At 40.4% G+C, this 23,537-nt stretch overlaps 1 protein-coding gene across 4 annotated transcripts in view; it reads left to right on the forward strand.

Moving 5' to 3' along the window:
• The window catches only part of ZFAND3 (zinc finger AN1-type containing 3), a 339,806-nt gene that overhangs the window by 30,096 nt on the left and 286,173 nt on the right, over positions 1–23,537 (forward strand). The window contains exon 1 of one of the 4 annotated variants that reach the window (XM_013977880.2): positions 5,673–6,375. The exons of the other annotated variants lie outside the window; for them this stretch is intronic. The gene's annotated coding sequence lies outside the window, so the exon portion shown is untranslated. Of the gene's footprint in view, positions 1–5,672; positions 6,376–23,537 lie in introns of those variants that run through there. 4 annotated transcript variants of the gene reach the window in all.

The raw sequence follows: 23,537 nt of genomic DNA on the forward strand, positions 1-23,537 counted from the left end.
TTCGTCCTCATGGTTCCTAGTCAGATTCGTTTCCCTCAAGGCACGATGGGGAACTCCCCCCCCCCCTTTTTTTTCTTTTTTGGCTTTCCTGTGGCATATGGAGTTCCCAGGCCAGGGATCAGATCAGAGTTGCAGTTGCTACCTGTGCTGCAGCTTCAGATCCTTTAAGCCTCTGTCCCAGGCCACGGATTGAACCTGTGTCTTGGTACTGCACAGTTGAGCCACAGTAGGAACTCCGAAGTATAAGGTTGTAAAAAATTTTGAAGTACAGTGTAAAGTAAAAAACACAAAAATCTTAAGTATACTTAGTTTGGTGAGTTTTGACAAAGGTATTTACCTGTGTAACCCAAACCTATATCAAGGTAAACCTCACACTATACTGTATTATAAGGTCCTTTCACTGTGGAAAGTCCTCGAATGTTTCTTTCTAGTCATTCTGCTGCTCCTCTTCTTTTCCCAGGAATAATTCTTTTCTGACTGTAGATTAGTTTTGCCTGATTTGGAAGTCATGTAAATGGAATCATATTTTGCACTCTGTGTAAGGCTTCCTTGACTCTGTAATGTATCTTGGTAGTTTGTTCCTTTTTATTATTATGTATTTTAAAGTAGTTTCCATTGTGTGACTGTACCACCATTTTGTCTATTCTTCTCTTTATAGACACCCTAATTTGCTATTTTCTTTTAATATTTATTTATTTATTTATTGGCACTACCCATGGCATATTGAAGTTCCCAAGCCAGGAATTGAACCTGAGCGGCAGCTGCTACCTACCCTGCAGCTGCAGTAACACTGGATCCTTAAACCCACTGTGCTGGGTTGGGGATCAAACTCAGGCCTCCACAGCAACCCATGCTGCTGCAGTTGGGTTCTTAACCCACCCTCCCACAGTGGGAACTCCTGCTTTTTAATTATAACAATAATACTATAAAAGTCACTTTCCAGCTGTCATTCTTACCTAACATCAGGAAATGGGCTAGAATTGAGTGTAGTCTTCTCTAGATAACTTTATATTACAGCCTTGTTTTTTCCTAGTTGCCTTGATTTGATTTTAGATATGGTTTGTGAGATGCCCTAGCCCTTTGAGCACCCTGATTGCAAGCCATCTCATCCATTATGTATTGATTTCTACTGGGGAATGATTTTTTTTTAAAATCTTAATGCCCTCAGCCCTATGTGTACTGACTATTTAGGTGATTTGCTTTTTAAACAAAAGTGTGCCTGTTTGCACCTGTGATCTAATTTTGTAAAATCTTGCCTGTCTCCCTGCAGCTAAAGGCAATACTAAGAGCTAATGTGAGAGTTTTGGGAACTTGTGGTCCACTGTGTTCCTGTTCAGAGACCATGTTTGCTAATGACTTGACATTTGAGTCTGTTTTTGCAGTTACTCAGCATTTTCCTCATTAAAAAACTTGTAATATATCCAACAATCTTTGGAGTGTGAGATCTCTTTTTTTCTTTCCCAGATCAGACATCCCAGGTTCCTTTAACATTTCCAGTTGATCGTTTTCCTGCCATCAGTGTGGATTCTTGTAGTTTCTTTCTTTGTTTTTTAGAGTATATTTATTTATTTTTAAATTTTATTGAGGTATAGTTGATTTACAATATTGTATTAGGTTCACGTTTACAGCAAAATGATTATACATACATAAACATATATCTCTTCTTTTTTTTCCGTGTAGATTATCAAAGAACATTGAATAGAACACCCTTTAAAACAAGAAAGGAATGTATCCTACAAGTTTGTAGATGTCTGTCTAATGCTGAGTATAAAAGATCATTTCTTAACTTTGCTTTTTTTTTTTTTTTTGTCTTTTTAGGCCACACCCATGGCATATGGAAATTCCCAGGCTAGGGGTTGAACCGGAGCATAGCCACTGGCTTATGCCACAGCCACAGCAATACCAGATCCAAGCTGTGTTTGTGACCTACAGCAAGCTCATGGCAACTCCAGATCCTTAACTCAGAGTGAGTTACTAGACAGATTCGTTTCTGCTGAGCCACCACGGGAACTCCAACTTTGCATATATTATACTGCTTTAAAAATAACTCCACATGATTCCCTCCTCCATCTCCTCCTCTTTAAGTTACTCTGTATTATTACTGTGTTTAGCATGAGTGATCCTTTTGTCATTTTTGATTAATTTTTTAAATACCTAAATTTGCTAAACTACTTCTATTTTTTTCTATGTTTAGTTTTTATAGAACTTTTACTTATCAGTTCATAGTGTGTGTGTGTGTGTATTTTTTTTTCCCTTTTGTCTTTTTAGGGCTGCACCTGCGGCATACGGAGGTTCCCAGGCTAGGGTCCAATCGCAGCTGTTGCTGCCGGCCTACGCCAGAGCCACAGCAACACCAGATCTGAGCCACGTCTGCGACCTACACCACAGCTCACGGTAACACTGGATCCTTAACCCACTGAGTGAGGCCAGGGATCGAACCTGAAACCTCATGGTTCCTAGTTGGATTTGTTTCCACTGCTCCATGACGGGAACTCCATATCGTATCTCCATATTGTGTATTCTCTATTTTCCCATGAGGGATTGAAAATAAATTGGAGTATTAGGTTTAGTAGGTGGAATAACTTGTATTTGAGACCATAGGATTCTAATAAATGATGTTTTGGAAGAAATATTGGTGGTTGGAACTTGTTGAGCTTTTGATTCTGTCCTTTTAGGGAGGCTGCTGATAAACAGGTTGGGAAGGGCCCCTGGAAGTGCTTATAGGTAACAGTGAGTCCTCAAAACTTAGTGATGTGTCAGAGAACAACCTGACAAAACCCTGTGATAATTTCAAAACCTTGTAGCCTTTCTTATGGTGATTTCCTTTCCACGTTGGTTCTTTACTTGACATTAGTAACCAGAAGCAGAACAGAATGTTCTGAATTTCATCTTTCCCTTATCTGTTGAATAGGCTAGAGGTGTAGATTATGAAAACTTAGATATTCATGAGAGGAATTCTTTTTTTTTCTTTTCTGTTCCTTGCCAGTCTTTTTCGTATGCATCCAGCCATCTTGCTAATTTTCTTGGGATTGGGAGTGTGGCAGAAGCCTCACTCCTATTGGGAAAAGGTTTGCAAGGAGGCCTGGTACAGAATTGATGAGCCATGAGCAGAAGTTCTGAGACTGTTCTCCTTCTACCTAGTACCTTTCAAAGTTTGAAAGAAAGAAGTCAAAGCAGTTTCCAGTTGCAAAGTCCACCTCCCTTGCCGGGCACTGTGCTAACTGGGAGTACTTGCTATGCAGGAGCATATGGCTAATGGGATGAGAAAGAGACATTAGAGCATAGGCTCTATTCATGATTAAAAAAAATAGGTATCCTTTGGGTGCTGACACCATCTTTCATTCTGTGAAAGCATAGCTAATAAGAATGGTATTTGCCATCATCTTAGTGTACCAGACAAGCATGTAAAGAAGTTGCTAGGTTTGTAGTGGTTTGTTTTTTCCCAAAGGAAGTATCTTTTTTTTTTTTGCTTGTTTTTTTTTAGGGCCACACCCTTGGCATATGGAGATTCCCAGGCAAGGGGTCTAATTGAAGCTACAGCTGCAGGCCTACACCACAGCCACAGCAACGTGAGATCCGAGCTGAGTCTGCAACCTACACCACAGTTCCTGGCAATGCCGGATCCTTAACCCATTGAACGAGGCCAGGGGTTGAACCCGAAACCTCATGGTTCCTAGTCGGATTCTTTTCCACTGTGCCATGATGGGAACTCCAAAGGAAATATCTTTAAAAAAAAAAAAAAGGAAAAAAAAAATGGAGTTCCTGTTATGGCTCAGTGGTAATGAACCTGACTAGTATCCATGAAGATGTGGGTTTGATCCCTGGCCCCACTCAGTGGCTTAAGGATCTGGCTTGCTGTGAGACAAGGCTTGGATCCCATGTTGTTGTGGCTGTGGCATAGGCCAGCAGCTATAGCTCTGATTTGACCCCCTAGCCTGGGAACTTTCACCCCCCCCCAAAAATGTTACATGCTTATTTCAAGCAATTCAGAATTTTGTATATAGCATAAAATGAAACCACCTCCTTTGTACATACCGCTTTTGGAAGATGACTACTTTTTGGTATCTGACCTTCCAGACCAGAGGGTTTTCTTTGGTATAAAAAATAAGTTGCTTCTCTTGGGTGGTATACTCAGTTTGATTTTTATAACCTTTTCTTTGAAACATGACTGACAGTAGGTAATTTTGCATGTTAGGACACTTTGGTCATCTTTTGCGTGCTCTAAGAGTTGATAGCACATGCTATTAGAAACCTATCCAATAAGTTGTAACTCCTCTGAGGTTTTCTTTCTTTTATACGTGAAACAGTAATTTGGTTGTGGTGTGGTGAAAGCCCTGAAAGCTGGAGCTGTGATGGTAACTGCTGCAGTTACCTGCCTGGTGCTTTTTAGTAAACCACATCAAAACTTAGGATCTTAAAAAGCAATTTATTATTTCCTAGAGTTGAGAGACTCATCTGGCAACTGGCATAGCATCACTCCTGCCATATTGTAATGGTCAAAACAGTTACAGTGCCTGCCCAGATTCACGTGGGTAGGATTGGGGATTGGAATTCATCTCGGTCAGAGGTATAGCGGAGAGTTGGGGGTCCTTTTTAATCTTCACTGGTGGTGTGACTGATGCCGTGGCAGTCTTGGCAGTTACAGACTTTTTTTTTTTTTTTGTCTTTTTAGGGCCGTATCCATGGCATATGGAGGTTCCCAGGCTAGGGGTCAAATTGGAACTGTAGCTGCCCACACCACAGCCACAGCAATACCAGATCCGAGCGGTGTCTACGACCTACACCACAGCTCACAGCAGTGCCGGATCCTTAACCCACCGAGCAAGGCCAAGGGTCGAACCCGCAACCTCAAGGTTCCTAGTTGGATTTGTTTCCGCTGCGCCACAATGGGAACTCCCCAGAAGACCTTTCTTACCATTCATTTTTTAAGAAGTTTTCTTCTGGGTTAAAATTTACCATGCTCAGGCCCAGCTCCAAGGTAAATTTATTTGGTTATTGTTAGTAAAAGTGTAGAAACACGAATAGTTTGTTTATGGAAAGGTTAAAAGTAAATAAACTCTAGAGGAAGAATGTAAGATTTCCTAGTCCAACTCCCCTCAAGGAAGCCTACTTAGATTATTCTTTAAGAACTAACTTGCTGTATTGCTCTTTCTTACTGAGAACTGTGATAACTTGGAGAATATAAGAAAATGGTTTTTGAAGCAGATTGATATATTGTGTATCATTAAGAGAGCCAGGTGTGCCAGTCCCCACTTCTTCAGAGAGTTGCTAAGCCAGATAGCTTTCCCTGTAACTCAGTCCCCTCTAAACATACCCTCTTAGATAATGTTTGTGAAGTGCTTTGGGAAATAATGATGAAGTGGGTTGAAGCCAGTATGGTTCATAATTCTTGACTTTAGCTTAAGATGAGCCTCCCCTTGTCATTCAGGGTGCTTACTCTTAGAGATTTAATGGTAAGATATTTCTTTTCTGGGTTAGATTTTAAAAATGAAAATTTCCTGTAGTTCCCGTCATGGTGTGGCAGAAATAAATCCAACTAGGAACCGTGAAGTTGCAGGTTTGATCCCTGGCCTCACTCAGTGGGTTAAGGATCTGGTGTTGCCGTGAGCTATTGGATAGGTCGCAGACGTGGCTTGCATTCTGAATTGCTGTGGTTGTGGTGTAGGCTGGCAGCTGTAGCTCCGATTAGACCCCTAGCCTGGGATGCAGGTGTGGCTCTGAAAAGAAAAACAATTTTTTTTTCCTTCTGGGATTTGTTTAGAACTTGAACTGCCATGCATTCTAAGGTGTGTGGAGTGTTCTCTTCCCTGTCTACCTATGCTCTTGCAGTTCCCTCTGTTACAGTGTGTCTCTCCCATCACATACCCAGGCTCTTACTATATACCTGTGAGACTTTTTCTCAACCCACAGTATTGATGTTGATTTTCATTTGTTTCTTTTAGAGCACTGACTTATGTCTACGTGTCAGAGTTCATTATAAACTATTTTGAGTTCTGAGACCATCTCATCAACTTTATTGCCCTACAGAGCCTCACTTTATGCTTTGCTTAAGTTTAATGTGTTGAATGAAATGTATTCCTAGGTACACAGTATTCCACTAACCTGAGGCTTAGCAAAAGCTAACACTGGAGTGTTATAAAAAAGTGGAAATTATAATATGAAGAAAGCCATTGAGCATCAGATCATAATGGCAACTGATATTTCTGTAGCACTATATAGTATACAAACTCTTTTGCCTAAATTTTATTGGATACTTTTGACTCTTCTTAGAGGGTTGCAAGTATTTCCTCTTCTTAACAGATGAGTAAAGAGTGCCTGGAACTTGTTAAGCTCACTCGTCTGGAAAGAAGTGGAGCTGGAAGGCAAATCTAGATAGTAAGTGTCTCAGGCGGTCTTATAATTTATACTTGTGATTTTTATTCAGGTAGGTTCTACTTTAAGAATAAACAATATCTGAAGATACAAAATGGATGGAAAGATGAATTTAATTCTGGGCTTTACTAAAAGAGTTTATTATTTGTGTATATTAACCAGAGATTTAACTTGCAGCAGTGTGATTTATATTGTCCATTGACATTGTACTGGATGAGAAAGTTCCTTTTTGTATTTTTATATATTGAGACTTTAAGAAAAGTAACTTGTGGAAGTTCTCATTTTGGCTCATCAGTTCACGAACCCTACTAGTATCCATGAGGATGCAGATTTGATGCTGGCCTCACTCAGTGGGTTAAGGATCTGGCGTTGCCCTGAGCTATGGTGTAGGTTGCAGACGGGGCTCAGGTCTGGTGTTGCTATGGCTGTGGCATAGACTGACAGCTGCAGCTCCATTTTGACCCCTAGCCTGGGAACTTCCATATGCCACAGAGGCAGCCCTAAAAAGAAAAAAAGAAAAAAAGAAAGGTAATGTGTAACTTGTATAAAGTTATTTGCCCAAGTTAACAAGTGCTAATAAAATTTGTAAGTTAGCTTCATACTGGACAGAGTGCTGTAGATACAGAAACTGATTCGAATGACTGTTTTCTCAATTCTGTGTAGTATAGTATGTAATTAGCATCATTGTAAATGCGTAAGAGAGAAGTTTATCTATTAGATACAAAGGATGCTTTAGGGAATAGATCAGCAAACCTGTAGAGCCAAATCTAGCCAAAGAACTAAGAAATTTTTTTATAAGAATGTTTTTATGTTTTTAAATCATTGTAAAGTAGAATAATATTTATGTGAAAATTATATGAAATTCAAATTTCAGTGTCCACATAGTTTCATTGGAACAGTCACTCTCATTCATTTGCTTAACTGTTGGCAGCTTCTATCAAGCTCCAGTAGCAGAATTGAGTAGTTGTGACGGAGACCAGGTGGTCTGAAAAGCTAAAATATTTACAGAGAAGGTTTGCCAACCTGTGCCTTAGGATATTAGTGCTTAATTCTTTACTGTGGAACCTCAGTCGAGAGAAAGGCTAAGTTTACTAATGAAGACACTTGTTTGATTGCTGCAGTATTCTTTGTATTTAAGGGGGAGGGGCGGTATCACAACTGTTTTGAGAGTTTGATCCTTTCTTTGCTTGAGAATGATGTTCTTTGTCACTTGGCTTTGACAGTTGCAGCCTCTGTTGGGCACCCAGGTTTTATTTAGTTCTAATGTGCTGAGTTTGACTGATCCATTGTTTTTGACACTTTGAAAAGCACTTTTTTTAATGGCTTACGTTGAGATTTGCTTTTGAGGAGCTACTAATTGGCGTTCCAAACTGGACAGATTGAGGCCAGGTAAAGCCTGTAGGTGCCTGTCAGACAGCAGTGAAGTTAAAAATCACCTACTGTCAACATTAGGGAATTTTACTATCATGTTCATTTTTGAATAAGTGAAGGATCATTAGATTCCTGGAGTTGCAGCACTGAAGGGGGAAACTGGGTAGTTTGCCTCTGTGGAATGTTCTCTTTGTTTCTATAGTCTAATCATGAATTACTCTCTGCTAACTCTCTGTTTCTGACTTTGGTTAAAAATCAGTTCTCTGATAAGTTTTTAATTAGGAAGTGCAGAAATAGAACTGCTTGAGTTGCCATAACTTAAACTAGCCATGGAACTTTTAAACTGGAGAAAGAGCTTAGAAAGTGAGTTTATCAATGAAGACTTATTTGGAAAAAACAGAGGAGGCATGTGTTTGCTGCCTTAATGCTGGTCGTTTTGTATTGTATGAATCCAAAGACAGTTATAGATGGGGATAAAAACTGTTGAGAAAGCTGTTGACTTCTTTCTTTAAACTTCTATTTTGTGTGGAACTTTATAACTTTTTTTTTTTTTTTTTTTGTCTTTTGTTGTTGTAATTTCTTGGGCCACTTCCGCGGCATATGGAGGTTCCCAGGCTAGGGGTTGAATTGGAGCTGTAGCCACCGGCCTACGCCAGAGCCACAGCAACTCGGGGTCCGAGCCGCATCTGCAACCTACACCACAGCTCACGGCAACGCCGGATCGTTAACCCACTGAGCAAGGGCAGGGACCGAACCCGCAACTTCATGGTTCCTAGTCGGATTCGTTAACCACTGCGCCACGACGGGAACTCCCGGAACTTTATAACTTTGACCTAGTTTTGACAGTGAGGTTCTTCAACATCTTCTTTTCCTATAGAAGTAGATCTTTTTTTTTTTTGTCTTTTTAGGGCCACACAGCATATGGAGGTTCCCAGGCTAGGGGTCTAATTGGAGCTGTAGCCAGTGGCCTACACCACAGCCACAGCAATGTCAGATTCCAGCTGCGTCTGCCACCTACACCACCGTTCACGGCAACGATGGATCGATCTTCAGCTCACTGAGTGAGGCCAGGGATTGTGCTTCCTAGTTGGATTTGTTTCCCCTGCACCAGGACGACAACGGGAACTCCCTAGAAGTAGATCTTTAAATAAAAAAAGAATCAACTCCAAGATTTGACAGAAGTCTTAAAGCCGGTAGTGTTTTATTATTCAGGTAATTAAAATAAATTGCCTTGTAAACTGAAGGAATTAACTCAGATTCTACATTCCTACTGCCCTTCAGCAGTAGCAGCAAATGGTAAATGGCCAAAGTTGCAGTGGAGATGAGGGAGTACAGGTTCTCCATATCCCAGAGGCAGAGCTGTCCTTTTAGAGTTGCTTTGTGATGGTTCTTCTTTTTTTTCCGGTCTGCCTTCTTCTTCCCCTTCTTTGGGGGAAGGGGAGTGGTAAGTAATTTGTAAATACCTATCTTCCCCAGATGATTGTGTGTCTCCCCTGCTCCCCACTTTTGGCTGGTAGGTGCTGCGGCTTGATGTGGGATCTCAGTTCCCAGACCAGGATTAAACCTGGGCCTAGTGCTGAAAGCGCCAAGTCCTAACCACTAGACAACCAGGGAACTCCCCAGTTTGTCTCATTTAGTAATTTATGCTTGTTTAAAACTTCATCAGATTTAAGATGAACTGGAGTTGTGACAGTAGCAGGAACTTGTCCTTGAAGGATAGCTGATGGACTTACTGAAGTTTCTTGTGGGAGGGGTTATGATGGTCCCAAGGAAAGAAAAAAACTTTCTGGGTTCTGCCACCCTCTCCCTTCCTTTCCCGTAGTCTGGTCTGGTTGTCTCTTTCTTTTTTTTTTTTTTTTTTTGTCTTTTTGCCATTTCTTTGGGCCGCTCCCGCGGCATATGGAGGTTCCCAGGCTAGGGGTCGAATCGGAGCTGTAGCTGCCAGCCTACGCCAGAGCCACAGCAACGCAGGATCTGAGCTGCGTCTGCGACCTACACCACAGCTCACGGCAACCGGATCGTTAACCCACTGAGCAAGGCCAGGGATCGAACCTGCAACCTCATGGTTCCTAGTCAGATTCGTTAACCACTGCGCCACAACGGGAACTCCTGGTTGTCTCTTTCTTTGCCATATCCCTTCCTTTGCTCCTCCGTGCGGCTGTAAAGTGGCTATGTTGTGTCTCATCCACAAGTTGAGCAATGGATCATGAGAGAGAACACCTGCAGTCAAGCTGGGCACAGCCCCAGTAGGTTTACTACTTTGTTAGGGGCTTGCTCCTAGCCCTTGAGTATCATATTGAAAGCGGAAGAGAAGAAAAACATGGATTACTGATACATATAACCAGAGATAGTTGTACAGAAGTAATAACAGACACAAGATGGTTTTCTTTCAGTTGAAGCTCCTTGGAGCCAGTTAAGAGATGGTTTTTGGAAGAGGTGAGCTTTTCTGAAGAAGGATAGAGTGAAAATTTTTTTTTGTCTTTTTTTTTTTTTTTTGGTCTTTCTAGGGCTGCACTTGCAACATATGAGGATTCCCAGGTTAGGGTCCAATCGGAGCTGTAGCCACCAGCCTACACCTCAGCCATAGCAACTCAAGATCCAAGCCGAGTCTGAGACCTATACCACAGCTCACAGCAACGCTGGATCCTTAACCCACTGAGCGAGGCCAGGGATCGAACCCTCGTCCTCATGGATGCTAGTCAGGTTTGTTAACCACTGGGCCACAATGGAAATTCCTAGACTGAAATTATTTAAAGAGGTTTTTATAAAAACTGGAATTAGGAGTGGGAGTGGAAATCAATCAATACATATTCTACTGTTTGTTTTTGTGCTTGGCATAGTTCTCAGCACTGGGGATGTGAGAACAGGTCCTGCTCCCATGTAGCCTGTGAGAGGGTGAGGCGTGTAATGGATGATAGAGGTACTTAATGCTGTGGAGGGCCTGAGTTGGGGTTTGGTGGGAAATAGGTGGAATGATTGCCCCCCTCCCTCCAAAAAAAGGCCATGGTTAGAAATTGAGATATGATTTATGAGACCATTGGAAGATGGTCTCATTAGGAGACATCTGAAGGGCTTGTATTATTATTCATACAGTAGTTGAGAAAAAAGAATCTTATGATCTAAAGAGAATTGAAGTTAAGGGTTTTGACAGTAGAGGTAGCCCCCTTGCTCCTGGGCCCCTACAAGTTTTTGTTTTTGTATGTTCTTTTGCCTTTTTGGCATTAATTTCTGCTATTAGTATTTGGAGTATCAACAAGGGATTGGGGGAAAGGTAGAATGCTGCTTCTGAGCGCTCTCAGAATTTAGTCTGGGTGCTCTTATTTCTGATGGTTATGTCTGTGATCTTTCTGGTACAGCAGAGTTGAAAGGTATAAATTATTTCCATTGGTGTAGTGGATCTTAAGGTATAAATTACATACAGATCAGGTAAATCATTAAGATACATTGACTTTTGTCACTTCTCATTGAAGCAAAAGTCACAGTTTTATTTATTTTATGAACTTTTCTAGGTCTTGAAAAATCATGGCAGTTTTCTACTTTGGCCTGAGAGCCTTTTGTACAAGGTCAAATCACAGTTCCTTTAGAACTACAATTTCCTTGAGTCTGTTAATTAAATTCTCAATTTTGCCCCCTGAAATTCCTTCACTTTTTCTTTTGGAAGGGTATGTTTCTTAGCTCTTTCTTCTCAGAACTGCATCCTCACGCTCTCTAAGCCCTAATGGACCAGTTCCAAATACCTTTGGCTGTCTTGTGTGTACCTTGCCCCTGCTTTGGGGACACATTGTAAGATTTCTTTGGTTACAAGAAACAACAATTCCATTAACACTAGTTTGGTAAGGAGGAAGGAAGTTTAAGGCCATTCACTCCTTCATTCAAAAAACATTTATTGAGTGAGGCACTATTGTAGGGATATGAGGAAATCTCACATTAAGAGCAAGCTCCATGGTATGCCCTGTAAACCTGGAGGCTCTGAGGATCTTAATAATCGGCAAACTTTAGGGAACATCACAGTCACTTGAAAGACTTGTTGAAACGCAGATTGCTGGGCCCCATTCTTATAATGGGGCCAAGTAATTTGCATTTCTAGCAAGTTCCCTAGTGAGGTGGGGTTGCTGGTGCTGCTTCTCTGGGGACCACGATTTAGTTCCTTAAAGGGATTACCTAATTGATTCACTTCTGGCAACACATAAATGTTTCCTAATTCCCTTTTGCCATCATGGGTGTCTGATATCCTTCTTTCATCTAAATGGGATTTTTTGGGGGGAGGGGCAGTTATTCTTGAAGAGCACGAAAGTATACATAGGCCATGAAACATGCCCAGTAAAACACATAACCAACTGTGGTGGGCCTTTTGTTGTAGTCATCTATTTTTCTGTGATTTGATTTCTCCTCCTTTTTTCCTACCCATCCTTCCTTATTTTTTGTAAAACTCCCTGGTTTGCTTTTTTGCTTGCTTGCTTGCCTGCTTTCTTTCTTTCTCTTTCTCTTTTCTTTCTTTCTTTCCCTTTTTTGTCTGCCTTGTGGCACATGGTGTTCCCAGGCCAGGGATCAGATCTGAGCCATAGTTGTGACCTGAGCTGCAGTTGTGGCAACGGTGGATCCTTAATGCACCGTGCTGGGCCAGGGATCAAACCTGTGTCCCAGAGCTCCGGAGATGCATCACAGTGGGAACTCAATAAACTCCTAATTTTCTTTACAAAGTCTGAGTCAGCTTTGGAGTTTTTTTTGGGAGGGAAAGAGTATAATGTTCTAACTTTCTATAACCCTTTTCTCTCTTGAGGTTTAACACAAAGAGGAAAATGTATTTACTTCAATGATTCTTCCTTTAGTCTAGTCAGACCTTCACAGAGAGGAGGATTTTTTTTTTAAGAAAAAGTTGGAGGCTCTGAGGCTATTGAAGTATGTAATGCAGATTTGAAGTAGGACTGGGATAGTAGGAAGTAGAATAAGATAGAGTAGAAGAAACATGTGTTAATGGAAGGAAAATAAACTTTGAGAATTAATATCCTTACTGTATTTTTCCTGAAATGGATGCTGTAAAGTCAAGGCAGAGGTGGAACATAGTGGTGAAATAAAACAACTAGTACAGTAGAACAGAAATGTCCAGGAAAAAGCCATTGGTGGCTTTAATGTGAATTATTTTAGGGTGATGATTGGAAAGATTTGTGATAGGAAAACGAAGTACCCAGTGAAGATTGTACTTGGTGGTAGTTTTGCCAGGAATTAAAAAGAAGAGGGGAGTTCCTGTTGTGGCTCAGTGGTAATGAACCGGACTCGTTTTCATGAGGACAAGGGTTTGATTCCTGGCCTCGCTCAGTGGGTTAAAGATCCAGAATTGTTGTGAGCTGTGGTGTAGGTTGAAGATGAATGGCTATGATCTGGCATTGCTGTGGCTGAGGTATAGTCCAGCACCTATAGCTCTGATTCAACCCCTAGCCTGGGAACTCCTGTGTGCCATGGGTGCGACCCTAAGAAGACAAAAAAAAAAAAAGAGAAAGAAAAAGACAAATGGTCATTCCTTATACTAGACTGGTTCTTCCCAAAACGCTTTTATGGTGTTATTTAGTCTTCACAAATAAATTGGATGGCTGTTATTTTTCCCCATTTCACTGAGGATGAAATTTGGTAGAAACTTGATTTGCTTAAGTAAAGTCTAGGTTATTGAGTTCTTGAGGTTAGGCCTCAAAACCTAAGTCTTTTTTTTTTTTTTTCTTGGAAATCTTTCACTGTTTTCCCAGTCTTAGTTATATCTACCTAGGCAGAAGCCAGTACCATCTTTGACCCTTTCTACCCCTCTCTGTTTTCCACCCATCATTCACCACATGGGTTTTCCAGCTTTATCTTCTGTTTTTCTCTTCCTCCTTGCCATCAATGTCACCCTAGTTCAGGCAGCCCCTACTTGGCCACTAACATCTAAATGGAGCTTCTTACTGGGTTCTGGTCTTTCTCTCTCCTCCTATTCATTTTGTGGTCTTTGGAAAACAAACCTGTTAATGTCATTTACCCACCAAAAGAGCAGAATGAACCCTTACTCTTTTGATAGAGTTCAAACTTCTTAGTCTGGCCCTAGGCTATACCGTTTTACCTGATTGCCCAGTTTTTTCCACATACACATTCCTTGAGCCACATAAAACTAATTGTTGTTCTTATAATATTCTCTGAAAATCTCAAAAGTGTTATGTATAACTATGAATGGGTTTCATTATGACCCCAAATCTTATAATGGAGTTAAATTTTTCTTTGATACTCTTATTTAAGAGGGCAGAGCAGTACATAAAAGTAAAGATATCTCTCCAAGAGAGTTAAAACTGGAAAAATAAAAATACTTGATATTGGAGTTCCTGTTGTGGAGTGGTGGAAATGAATCTGACTAGTAGCCATGAGGATGAAGGTTTGATTCGTAGCCTCGCTCAGTGGGTCAGGGATCTGGCATTGCCGTGAGCAGTGTTGTAGGTCGCAGACACACCTTGGATCCCTAGTTGGTGTGACTGTGGCGTAGGCTGGCAGCTGTAGCTTCGATTTGACACCTAACCTGGAAACTTCCATATGCTACATGTGCGGCCCTAAAAAGCAAAAAGAACAACAACGAAAACCTTGATATTTACAAGGATAGATTTTCAGCTGTTAGGAAAAATTTGCTGCTTAAAATACTCACATACTCAGGGATCTGACTGGTTAATGTTTTGGTGTAGTTGCACATTGCCTCCTTGGGTTCCTTTCATAGGGTATACATTTTTGCTTTGTTTTGGACTTTTTGGTTAAAGATTGGTTTTTTTTATGCAGCAGTACAGAAATAAGAGAAAATATTATAGCATATGTAGAGTATGTTACATGTAAAATGTTCAACTTAGGCATCAAAAATAATTTTGATAGCTTCTAAAGAAGCCTATCTAAAGGAACATCACAAAGCCCATTTTTTTGGTCATGCCCTCGACATACGGAAGTTTCCTGGGCGAGGGATTGGACCTGCCCCATAGCAACTATTGAGGCTGCTGCAGTGATGGGGCCAGATCCTTAACTTGCTACTCTGTAAGGGAACTTCTCACAAAGCCCAATTTAATATACTTCTTGGCTTGGCTTATATTCTAGTACTGATGAAACCAAAACTAGGCTCTGTGACCTTAGCAAGTTACGTGACTTCCCTGGGATTGTTTCCTTACCTCATAAAAGGGCTTAGTAAGGTAGGCGGTTCTCCACAGATGGTGGGGAGGTTGAATTTGTCCCCGAGAGGACATGTGACACTCTGGAGATTTTTTTTTTTTGGTTGTTATCACTTAGTGGAGAGAAGTGCTAGTGACATCAAGTGGGTAGATGCCAAGGATACTGTTGAACATCCTACAATATATATAGGACATTCTCCAAAATAAAGTATTACCTGGAAGTGGCCCACTTTTGGTCTGTTCAATTCCATACTGTACCAATTGCTTGAAGTCTTTTTTCTACTCTGTCCCATTGAAACCATGCTCTTTTCCTTTGTTAACCTAGTGTGGTATCCTTATCAACTCTTGCACCAACCTTGCTTTTTCTAAACTCCTTGTTTTCTCATTTTCTCTCTTCATGGAATCTCTTTTTGCTTCCTATTCATACGCAGTTGACCCTTGAACTACGTGAGTTTGAATCCCTCTGATCCACTTATTTGCAGATTTTTTTTTTTCATTAGTAAATGCATGAACTCTGGTTGGTTGAATCTGCAGATATGGATTCTGACTGTAAGTTATATGCAGATTTTCGACTACATGGAGGGTCAGCGCCCCTGACCCCACATTATTCAAGGGTCAACTATATTTATAATGTCTCTTAAGAGATAATTTTTGTGTTCCCTTAGCATTTGATATTAATTTAAACTAAATCTTAATCATTTTTTTGTTGTTGTTTTTGTCTGTTTAGGGCTGCACCCACGGCACATGGAGGTTCCCAGGCTAGGAGTCGAATTGGAGCTATAGCCCCTGGCCTATACCACAGGCACAACAATGCCAGATCCAAGCAACCTACACCACAGCTCACAGCAAAGCTAGATCCTTAACCCACTGAGCGATGCCAGGCATTGGACCCGTATCCTCGTGGATACTAGTCAGATTCGTTTCTGCTGAGCCACGACGGGAACTCCTAAATCATAATTCTTTAATTTTACATGTTCCTATGTGTATTTTATTTTCTAAACTTTTTATTTATTTATTTTTTAATTTATTTTTTATTTTATTTTATTTTTTTTTGTCTTTTTGCTATTTCTTGGGCCTCTCCCATGGCATATGGAGGTTCCCAGGCTGGGGGTCGAATTGGAGCTATAGCCGCCGGCCTACCCCAGAGCCACAGCAACTCGGGATCCGAGCCGCGTCTGTAACCTACACCGCAGCTCACGGCAACGCCGGATCTTTAACCCACCAAGCAAGGGCAGGGACTGAACCCGCAACCTCATGGGCCCTAGTCGGATTCCTTAACCACTGCGCCACGATGGGAACTCCTCTAAACTTTTTAAGTTTCTCGGATGGTGTCCATTCTTTGCTTTTTAATCTTTTCTTCACTGTAGTTGTCTTTGAGAGTTTCGGTACTTTTTGAAACCTGGTGAATTTAGAAGGAAGAGTAAGAGAAGTTATGAGGACCTGATTGTGACTGGTATCCTTGTAGATCAATAACGTCTGTTTTGATGTGGCCTGAGTATTTTGCTTCATTTTCCATTACCAGAAATGCTCCAGCTTAGAATTAAGGGTTTTGATGTGAGTTAGCTCATTCCTATCACTGTATATTTATACCTGTGATCACTTACGTTGGTAGGATAGATGGGAAAAGAGGACTGGGTAAGATTGCATCATGACGAGGCTCGGATGGAGTTCTGAAATAGGTGGGCACAAGGTGCAACATGAGAGCAGGAGGGCACAAACTAGAGGGCAGTTAAAAGATAACTGGAAAAGTGGCCTGTTTAAAAATTTGCCAAGGGCTATTCCTGACCTTCAGAAAGAAGCTGGACTTTTTAAACTTCTGTTTCTTTCTTGCTTTCTGTTTCTTGTGTGCTTGACCCTGGAGTTTGAAACTTAGGTCAATAACTCCTATTACTAGAATTCAGTAATAATGTGGCTAAATAATTTTTCTGGTATACTCTGGGGACTTTAACCATACTTACAACATTGTTTTTAAGGGAAAATGAGTTCTGGGTTCCAAATAATTGAATTACAAATAGATTGTACTCTAGGAGAGAACTTCTAGTATATAAAATTTATTTATATAATATGGTTTAGTAAATGTGTTTTGTTTCCAAGCCTTTGCTCCTGAGCAATGTGTAATAGATGTAAGAAGTAGTGAGAAAATACTAAAACCTTTAAGAATCTAAACTATTTTATTAGGCACTTGGATAAATAACTAGATTGCAATGGAATTCCTGACTGCCAAAATTGAGGGGAAAAACTAATCATATAACATCTATTGTATTTTTTTTTTTTTTTTGGTCTTTTTTGTTGTTGTTGCTATTTCTTGGGCCGCTCCCGCGGCATATGGAGGTTCCCAGGCTAGGGGTCTAGTCGGAGCTGTAGCCACTGGCCTACACCAGAGCCACAGTAACGCGGGATCCGAGCCGCGTCTGCAACCTACACCACAGCTCACGGCAGCGCCGGATTGTTAACCCACTGAGCAAGGGCAGGGATCGAACCCGCAACCTCATGGTTCCTAGTCGGATTCGTTAACCACTGCGCCACGACGGGAACTCCTGTATTTTCTGATTACAAAAATAAAGTATGTTCAGGACAAAAACTCAAACACATGAAAATAAGGCTTTTATCATTCTTTGCACTTACAGTGGCCTAATCCACTATAAATCCACCAAACAGAAGACAGCAGGCAGAACATTTTCCTGAATGTGCCATCTTTAGGGAGACATAAATTCAGGTAAAATGCAGGTTCTTAGAGATGGTAGTGAAGGTCCCTAGGTTAATCTAATGCATTTTGAGACCAAAGAAATATGAATAATGATTAAAATATTTATTGAATATTTTCTGTTTGCGAGCAGTGTTCAAAGAATATTTCACGTATTATCTCCTTTCACCCTTTACAACTCTATCAGGTAGGTTAGTAATTCTTTGACACATGAGGAAACAGACTCAGACCTAAGTTGCTTGCCCAGTATCAGGCAATCAGGCTTGTGACAGGTGTGTTTGATTCCAGAACTCCCTCTTAATTACTGTATTAATGAGACTACATAGGCTAAAATGTCATGCTTAGATTTTTAAACAGTTTTTTTCCTATTTACTTTTTTCTTTTGTGGGGACTCGGCTGACCAAAATTGTATCACTTAATTATGGTTGGTTGTGCTGATCAGAAGCTTCTGCATTCTGTATGTTTGGTTTGAAAAAGCTAAAGCCAATAAATTAGTAATAAAAACAGTTTAGAAGGCAGGCCGTTAGACGTTTGAGGTTCACAGGAGAAATAAAATAGTGCTTTAGTGAGACATTTTGGCTCTTGCTGGATTGTGATATGAATGCTTGTTAATTACCTCTTCTAGTTTCTGGGTGATCCTCTCTAATATCAACAACCATCTGAAATACAGCTTTCTGGAAGATTGCATTGAGGGAAGTACTTTGGATTCTGTGACATTTGAAGTTTATGTCCATAATTTAACTGTTGATTAAAAAAAATTTTTTTTAGTCATGCTGATTCTTTGATATAGTGATTTCAACCTAATAAAAGAGGAAAGGGATTTAGTTTTGATGTTAGGAATTTTTTCTTACCTGCTTCAAAGGTTAGAATTTGAAGAGAAGAAAGAACAAGTACCCTGACTAATTTTGTTAGCCAAATGAAAAGCGTTAACTTTTTTTTTCTTTTCTTTTGGGTGGCAGTGAAAATGAATATAAAATCTGGGTTCTGTATTGAATTGGAAGAGTATATGTAAAACTTTATGTACTGTGAATATACATAGTTAATGTACTTTGTAATTATTGTTGCCTCATTCTGAGGAATAAGTTGGAAGAATTTTTTTCTTTCTGGATAGAAACCTCGTAAAATAATGGCGGTCGTAATCATGCATAATACTGCACTGTATACAAGGATGATCCCTACCCACTTGTCTTTTCCATCTCCCTCTTTTGGACTTAGCCCTTCCTCTATAAATATTGGTATTGGTTTCACTTCTTTTCTCTCCTTATTTTCTGTCAGCCTTTTGCATGGCTTCAGTAGAAGCATTTTTCTTGGATCCATTAAACTCTCCTTTCTAAACAACTTAATATTCCTTTTCTAGCTATGCGGATACCTGCTTCTTTCACTATTCAACATTTTCAGCTTTTTCGGACTTCTTCAGATCACACTCAAAACTCCACCTATTCAGTGAAGCAAACACCACCTACTGAATTTCACTTTCCCTTATCTCCCTGTCCTTTTGGTGAGGAGCACCCGCCATCCCCACATACATACTGTTTGTACTGATCTTAGGTCATCTGTTAAGTTCTAAAGTCCTTAGGGCACATGCTGATTTTGTTCTGATATGATGCATTATGTTGCTGCCTAATACTTTGGTACTTTATAAGTGATGACATGTAGTTCTCATTTGTTTATATGCAATAATTTTAGAAGTATATGTTTTATAATGCTGATTAACATGGTTAAATATTGTACCTAAAAGGTGATGCATAGTTAAAGCTGTTCTTTTACATTTTTGTGTGACTATATTCAAAAATCCAGAATAATGGAATAATAAGAATATCTGACTTTCATATGTCCTTTGAAATAAATTTGTCAGTTAGGATAAGTATTAACAAAATTGTTCATTTGTTCAGGATAAAACACTGTTGGGTTTTGTGGAAACATATACAAGAGTAGACAAGATATGGACTTCTGTTTACTTGCCTTATATTGGGGACACATGCTTTAAAAAAAATTTTTTTTTTCTGGCTTCCCCTGTGGCATATGGAAATTCCCTAGGCCGTAGATCGAATCTGAGCCATTGCTGTGACCTGTGCCACAGCTGTGGCAACACTGGGTCCTTAATTCACAGTGCTGGGCTGGAGATTGAACTTGCTTCTCTGCAGTGACCTGGGCTGCTTCAGTTAGGTTCTTAATCCACTGCACCATAGCAGGAACTCCTACAAATGCTTTCTAGATCTGAAGAACATGGTTCTGTGGAAACAATTGTGAATAAATACAACAGTCAGACTGTATGGGCATAAAGGTCTCTATTTAAAGAAATATTGAGGCCCAGCAAATTTCTTTTTTTTTTTTTTTGTCTTTTTGCTATTTCTTTGGGCCGCTCCCGCGGCATATGGAGGTTCCCAGGCTAGGGGTTGAATCAGAGCTGTAGCCACCGGCCTACGCCAGAGCCACAGCAACGTGGGATCCGAGCCGCGTCTGCAACCTACACCACATCTCACGGCAACACCGGATCGTTAACCCAGTGAGCAAGGCCAGGGACCGAACCCGCAACCTCATGGTTCCTAGTCGGATTCATTAACCACTGCGCCACACGGGAACTCCAGCAAATTTCAAATAATGTTTAACATTATTTGTTTATTATAATGTTTGTTATTATAATGTTTATGTGGTAGTGGAGGTTTGAATAAATCTCAAAAATTCATTGAAATGATGTGGGATTTATAGAACAAACTCTATGGAGGGTTTACAGAATAAAGGAGTGATTTAATGTCATTTCGATCAGTCGGGGAGGTCTTCCTGAAGGAGATGAATTGTCAGGCAGCTCAGGCTTACTATTATGGCTTATTGTGATGAGAGAGAATTGTAGGGTGTCACCTCAGCCTCTGCCACCAGAGGAGCACCGTGATGTGTGTGAAGGCTTGACTCTCCACCGACCAGGACCATGTCTGGAGTGTGTCTGGAGAAGTATGTGAGTTGTATTAGACTTTTTTTAGGAGTGTGCAGTAGCACAGGATATTATTTGCTTCTTAATAACTGTGTTCACTCAGGGTCCTAATCCTTCCCAATCTAGAAGGTAGAGTAGTCCTTATGGGCATCTTAGAATCACTTTAAGCACTGCCTGATCTCTAGTGATTGTCTTCTCTGTGCCCTAATTTTATGAGGGTGTGAATATATTTGTCATTATTCCAGGTGCAGTCACCCTTGTTAGGCCTAGTTTGACCTTGGGCATCCAGTCAATCCATGGCTGCCTTAGGCTGGTGTACCAGTCCCTGGTTCAGTTTGATACAACCAGAAAGCAGGGTCATCTTTACTGATGTACAGGCAACTTTATGCCAGAAGAACCTCTTGGTGTACTTTTCTGGGTGGTGGGGGGAGTGTGTTAAATTTTAGATGGTTTGCAGAAGATGTAGAGGGCCTTCGAGACTTCTTACTAGAATGCTGGGAAGAGAGAGATTTGAAATGCAGAAAGGTTTGGATAAGGTTTAAAACCAAACAGGCTAGCATTTGAGTAGATTGGGGGGTATTATAATAAAGAATCTTTGAAATCCATCCTACAGATTTTATTTTTTATTTTTACTTACTTATTTTTTGCTTTTTAGGGCTGCATCCGCAGCATATGGAGGTTCCCAGGCTAGGGATCTAATAGGAGCTACAGCTGCTGGCCTACACCACAGCCACAGCAACGCAGGATCTGGCTGTGTCTGTGACCTACACCACAGCTCACGGCAACGCTGGATCCTTAATCCACTGAGTGAGGCCAGGGGTTGAACCGGAAACCTCATGGTTCCTAGTCGGATTTGTTTCCGTTGAGCCACGAGGGGAACTCCTGTCCTACAGATTTTAGTCTCAGGACAATGGCTTCTGGCAGTGGAGATTAGTTTTTTCTTAAAAAATTTTAATTCGCAAATACAAAAGAAAGGTCTTTGTTCTCATCAAGACGACTGAAAAGTAGGCCATTGATTATAAAACACATTCTGTTATATATTTGTTGATTTGAACTTGAATGACACATATTGCTGTCCAACTTTTCTAACACTGAAATCTCTTTGTTAAACTAGGTAAAGAGAAGGTATAAAAGGCTTAAGAGCTGTCTTTTACATAGTGCTTTTTTTTTTTTTTTTTTTTTTGGCTACACCCAAGGCATGTAGAAGTTCCTGGGCCAGGGATCGAACTTGTGCTATAGCAGTGACAATGCTGGATCTTTAACCCACTGAGCTACCAGGGAACTCCTATAGTGCTTTGAAGACCAACAGGTTTACTCTCTGAGGAGCTGTTAATGCTTAATCAGCTCTTTTGTGTTTATTGTGTTCTGCTGCAAACGTCATTTTTGAATTTGCCAGTAATTGCACTGTCATTTCTTTTGACTGGAAGAACTGGAAAGAATAATTGTCTACCAGAGCCAGCACTGGGCACTTCACATTGACTTTTATTCATGTATCTTCTGTTAGGATTATGATTGTTTTTATGTACCTTTTTACCAACCTCTCCCAGTTTCCCTCACCCTCAAGCCCTTGGCAACCATCTTTCTACTCTTTTTTCTTTTTCTTTCTTTCTTTTTTTTTTTTGTCTTCTGTCTATTTAGGGACACACCCATGGCACATGGAAGTTCCCAGGGTAGGGGTCGAGTTGGAGCTGTAGCTGCTGTCCTACGTCACAACCACAGCAGTGCTGTATCTGAGCTTCATCTTTGACCTACACCACAGTTCACAGCAACACTGGATCCTTAACCCACTGAGCAAGAGCAGGGATCAAAACCCATGTCTCCATGGATACTAGTCGGGCTCGTTAACCACTGAGCCACAATGGGAATTCCTCTATTCTGTTTCTGATATTGACTTTTCTGTCCCCAGATTCCGCAAATAAGTGGTGCCACACAGTATTCGTCTTCTCTGTCTTGCATAATGCCCTCAAGGTTTATCCATGCTTTTGCAAACCGCAGGATTCCCTTCTTTCTCAGGGCTGACTAATATCCCATTATGTATATATACCACATGTCTTTTTCCATTCATCTGTTGGACACTTAGGTTGTTTCCCTGTCTTGGCTGTTGTGAACAATACTACAGTGAGCATGGAGGTGAAAATATCTCTTTGATATCCTGTATTCACTTCCTTTGGATATATACCCAGAATTGGTACTGCTGGGTCTTAGAATAGTTCAATTGTTAGTTTTTTGAGGAACCTCTATACTACTGTTTTCTGTTGTGGCTGCACCAGTAGTATACAAGGCTGGAACAGTGTATTGGAAATTTGGTTGAACTGCTCCCACAGACACACAAATTATTGTTCAGTAACAGATACATGATCAATTATGTCAACACCCTGGACACCCTAGAAGAAATGGATAAATTCAGAAACATACAGCCTATCAAAACTGAGAAATTGAGAAACCTGAACAAACCAATTACTAGTAAAGAGACTGATTCAGTAATCAAAGTCTTCCCAACAAACCAGAGTGCACAGGCATTCCCTTTCGTGCACATCCTTACCGACACTTACTGCTTTTTGCTCGTAACTGTTCTAATAAATGTGAAGTGATGGTGCATTGATTGCATTTCCCTAGTAATTAGTGATGTTGAGCACCTTTTTATGTACCTTTTGGGCATTTATGTGTCTTCTTTGGAAAAAGGTCTTTTTAATTCTGCTCATTTTTTAATTGGATTTTTTTTTTTTTTTTTTTTTTTGCTGTTGAGTTATGAGTTCTTTATATAGTTTGGATAGTAACCCTTTATTAGATATATGATTTGCAAATATTTTCTCCCATTTGTAAGTTGTCTGTTCATTTTTTTGGATGGTTTATTTCTTTTGCAGTGCAGATGTTTTTTAGTTTGGTGTAGTCCCACTTATTTTTGCTTTTGTTGTCTTTGCTTTTGGTGTCAAATCCAAAATGATGTTGCTGAAACTGACGTCAAAGAGCTTACCCCTTGTGTTTTCTTTTAGGAGTTTTA

Source organism: Sus scrofa, chromosome 7 (genome assembly GCF_000003025.6).
Source record: "Sus scrofa isolate TJ Tabasco breed Duroc chromosome 7, Sscrofa11.1, whole genome shotgun sequence".
NCBI classification, from domain to species: Eukaryota; Metazoa; Chordata; class Mammalia; order Artiodactyla; family Suidae; genus Sus; species Sus scrofa.